The 4,753-nt window shown below is 37.3% G+C and overlaps 1 pseudogene; it reads left to right on the plus strand.

The window, feature by feature from the left end:
- Nucleotides 1–1,190: 1,190 nt before the first annotated feature.
- LOC123254008 lies at nt 1,191–3,058 on the plus strand (annotated as a pseudogene).
- The last annotated feature ends 1,695 nt before the right edge of the window (nt 3,059–4,753 follow it).

Below are 4,753 nucleotides of genomic sequence, written 5' to 3' on the forward strand. Positions count from 1 at the left end.
AATCAGAACAAATTGAATTACTCTTCCTTAAGGAAGTACTCAAAGGCAGTACTCAAAGCTTGGACCTTAAACATATACGAATGGATGAATAGATGAATAAATAAAAATAAACGAATGATTAATTTCACTTTTCTCCAAAATAACATCCACATTTCCTTCCTATGATTCTCAGATGGAAAGATGTCAAGGTCCTTTTCCATCTCTGTTGCCTTTCCTTTTTTTGCTTATCAAAGTCTTTCCCAAAATTTATTGCACAGAATTGAGCACTATACAATAGGTATTATCTGATCAGGGCAGAATAAAATAGTGCAATCATTTCTATAGTGCTGAATAGTATGCCTCTCTTAATGGAGACTAAGCTTTCATTCACTTCTTTGCCTGTCATATCAGACTGTTGGATTTTATTTAGCTAAAATCCACTAAAATCAATGATATTTTCTAGATAAACTTCTTTCTTGCCACAGCTTTCATTCTCATTCTTATGAAGTGATTTTAAAAATTTTGGTGTAAGACTTTACACTTATCTCTATTAAGTTGCATCTTCTTAGATTAGGCTCAATGGCTTAACTGTTGAGATCTTGTTATTTAATTTGAGCTCCTTTTACCTCATGCCATCAGCTTTGAAAACAATATATTTCTCTTTAATCTAGAACCTATCAACTCCTTAATAAATCTATGTCAAGATTTAAACCTGTTTTCTTCTCATAATATTTTCATCTTCTGATCCTTTTGTTTCCAAGTGCCACATCCTCCTCGGAAAGATCAAGGGACTTTCCCCCCAGAATTCATACAGTGTGAGCTCAAATGACACTGTTTACAGTGCAAAAATCCTTCTATTCATCTCATTGACTACCATATTCACAATAGAAGGTAGTCAAAACTTTTTCCAATTATCAAAACTCCATCTCCACAAATTTCAGAAGCTGACCTTACTTCCTAATTTGCTCAGACCAGATTTATATAATTTCCCTCAACACCTTCAAAATCATGAGAATTTTGTGCCTTCACTGATGTACTCTTTCCTCCTCCAGCCTCAAAAGAAGAGAAGCAATCCTCTTTGATAATGTTTTTTTCGTTTTTATTACAGACATAAAAGAAACAATTCAATATACAAATGAAAAATACTCAGTACATCAGTAGTCATTCTTTCTCCACAGCAATCATCTACAATCTCTGATGCCCCAACAAACATGTTGAAGGGACTTGGAGTTGGCAATGATCTTGGCACCACATACACCTGTATAGTAGTCTTCCAACATGAGAAAGTGGAGATCATTGTTAATGACCAAGGAAATAGGACCACCCCAAGCTACGTTGCCTTCATCAACACAGAACATTTAATTGATACTGCTGCAAAGAATTAAGTTGCAACGAAACCCACCAACACAGTCTTTGATGCCGAATGTCTGATTGGATGCAGATTTGATGATGCAGTTGTAAAGTCAGCCATGAAGCACTGGTCCTTTCACAGTGATAAGTGATGCAGGCAGGCCTAAGGTCCAAGTGGACTACAAAATGGAAGACCAAACATTTCTTTCCAGAAGAAGTGGCATCTAGGGTTTTAACCACGATGAAAGCAACTGCTGAAGCTTAACTTGGGAAGGCTGTCACAAATCCTGTTGTCACAGTACCAACCTACTTCAAAGATTCCCAATGTCAGGCCACAAAAGATGGAACCATCACTGGTCTCAATGGACTTGAATCATCAATGAGTCAAGTGTTGCTGTTATTGCTTATGGTTTAGACAAAAAAAGTTGGTGTTGAAAGAAATGTGTTGATCTTTTAGGTGGTACCTTTGATGTCTCCATCCTTACCATTGAAGATGGCATCTTTGAAGTCAAGTCAACAGCTGTGAAACACCCACTTGGGTGGAGAGGACTTTGACAACATCATGGTCAACCACTTCCTTGCCAAATTCAAGAAAAAGGACAAGAAAGACATCAGTGAGAACAAGAGGGCTGTCTGCCATCTGTGTAAGGCTTGTGAACATGCAAGGCAAACCCTGTCTTCCAATGCACAGGCCAGTATTGAAAGTTATTCTATGAAGGTATTGACTTCTACATCTCTATTACTCTTTACTAATTACTTACTTTGAAGGGCGGAATGCTGACCTCTTCCATGACATACTGGACCCTATAGAAAAGACCCTTAATGATGACAAGCTAGATAAATCACAGATTCATGACATCATCTTGGTAGGTGGTTCCACTCAGAATCTCCCAAATCCAGAAGCTTCTGTAGAACTTCTTCCATGGCAAGGAGGTGAATAAGAGTATCATTCCTGATGAGCCTATTGCCTATAATGCAGTTTTTCAGGCTGCAATTCTGTCAGAGACAAAACTGAGAACCTACAGAACTTATTGCTGCTGGATGTCACTCCTCTTTCCCCAGGAATTGAAACTGCTGGTGGAATTATGGCAGTTTTGATCAAACACAATACCACAATTCCCACCAAATAGACTCAGACTTTTACCACCTACTCTGAAAACTAACCTGGTGTGCTTATTCAGATTTACAGAGATGAGAGAGCAATGACAACGGATAATAACCTATTTGGCAAGTTTGAGATCACAGGAATTCCACCCCCTGCCCTGAGGAGTGTCCCTCAAGTTGAAGTAATATTTGTCATTGGTGCAAATGGTGCCCTCAATGTCTCTGCTGTGGATAAGACCACAGGCAAGGAGAATAAGATCACCAATACCAATGTCAAAGGTTACCTGAGCAAAGAAGACATTGAGTATCTGGTCCAGGAGGCTGAAAAGTAAAAGGATGAAGATGAGAAGCAGAGAGAAAAGGTGTCTGCCAAAAATTCTCTTGAGTCTTATGCTTTTAACATTAAAGCAACTATTGAGGATGACACACTGCGAGGCAAAATTGGTGATAAAGACAAACAGAAGATCTTTGACAAAGGCAGCAAAATAATCAACACACTGGATAAGAGCCAGACCGTTGAAAAGGAAGAATTTGAGGATTAACAGAAAGAATTGGAGTTCTGCAACCCCATCATCACCAGCTGTGCCAGAGTACAGGGGCCATGCCTGGTAGATTACCAAGGTGATGAAGCAGCCCCTAACATTTAGAGGTGCTTTTTCTGCGCCTACCATTGAAGAGATCAACTAAACATAACAGAAGATAGAGTATTCCACAGAGCTTTCCAAAAATTTTTAAGGAAAGAAACAACATTGCATTTTATCAGTACCATAAACAAGGGGAAATACAATTCTTATTTTGGAGAATAAAATCTATTTAAAAATTGGCACCATAAAAAAGTGAAAACAATAGATTTAGCTTCTTGATCATATTCCCTCCTTAAGGACCTTATTGTCACCAATCATATGCCTACTCTCTTCATGCTCTACTTCTTTGTTTCTCTTTTTTGGTTTCTTCTCCTCTACCTAAGTTCCAATCAATCCAACAACAGCTTTAAGTTCCTAACATGTACAAGCCACTGTTTTAACTAACAGAGATAAATATTGTCATTGCCTTATACTAACTTGTGGACTAGCTAGTGGAGACAACATGGACATAAGAATAGAATAGATACAAGATGATCTGGAATGGAGATGGGGAAAGGTTTCCTATGGAAAGGGGCACTCAGGCTAAGTTTTTAAGGCATCAAGAAATTCTGAGAGATGGAGTTAAGAAAGGACTGTGCTGGGATAAGGGATACAGGGATAAGATCCAGATAGTAGACAGGCTGGAGTCAAGAGATAAAGTGATATGTAGGAAGCATGCATATACATAAATGTGCATGTATGATTATATGTGGATATATATACATGCATATATGTATTCATGTGTATATGACAGTCAGTGAGTCAATAAACATTTACTAAGTACCTGTTATGTGCTAGACACTATACTAAAAATGGAATGTATAAGTACATACATGCATGTCTGCTTATATGAGTATGTTTCAATATACAACATACCATTTATATGGCCAGAGAGAGAAAAAAGTAACAGGAGAAAGAAAGAGAAAAAGAGAAGAAGGAAGGAAGAGAGAGGGAGAGAGAGAGAGAGAGAGAGGCTTTAAAGCTTTATATAATGTTACATATTATTATTTTTACCTCTGCTATACTCTCTACAGGGTCTTATCACATCTCAGACAATAATTATAATAATCTTTCAATGCCAATCTCTCCTCATTCCAATATATTCTATCTATTAATAACAGAGTAATTGCCCAAGAATACAACCCTGGTTTTTCTTATTATTTAAAAACCTTAAAGGTTCTTTGCTTTCTATTAATAGAGTCTAAGTTCTTAGTAATAGATATGTAGACCTAGAAATAGGTCTAGCCTAGCCATTTCATTTACAGATGAGCTATCAGAAAACAGGAAGGGTTAAGTGACTAGCTCAAGCTCATACAGGTAGTAAGTGGGATATAAACTTAAGTTCCAAGACTCCAAGTTTAATGTTTTGTCCATTTTCTTAGCCTAACATCCAAGGCTCCACATTGTGACTGCAACCTGATTTTCTAGCTTTATTCTTTAGTATTCCTTATCATGCCAACCTTCCCACCCTTCTCTAACTCCCTGTATTTGTTCATCCCGTCTGTCAGAATCCAACCAAAAATCTTGGCTTATTGAATTCCTCTCTATTCTTTAATTGCTAGTTCAAATACAGACTTACATAGGTAAGATATTGTAGGCTCATTTCCCAACTGCCACAATCAAATGAATATCACAATAAACTGAGTCAAATTATTTTTTTGGTTTGGCAGCATGTATGAAAGTTATGTTTACACTAT

The sequence above is a fragment of the Gracilinanus agilis genome, chromosome 1 (genome assembly GCF_016433145.1).
Source record: "Gracilinanus agilis isolate LMUSP501 chromosome 1, AgileGrace, whole genome shotgun sequence".
Taxonomy (NCBI): Eukaryota; Metazoa; Chordata; class Mammalia; order Didelphimorphia; family Didelphidae; genus Gracilinanus; species Gracilinanus agilis.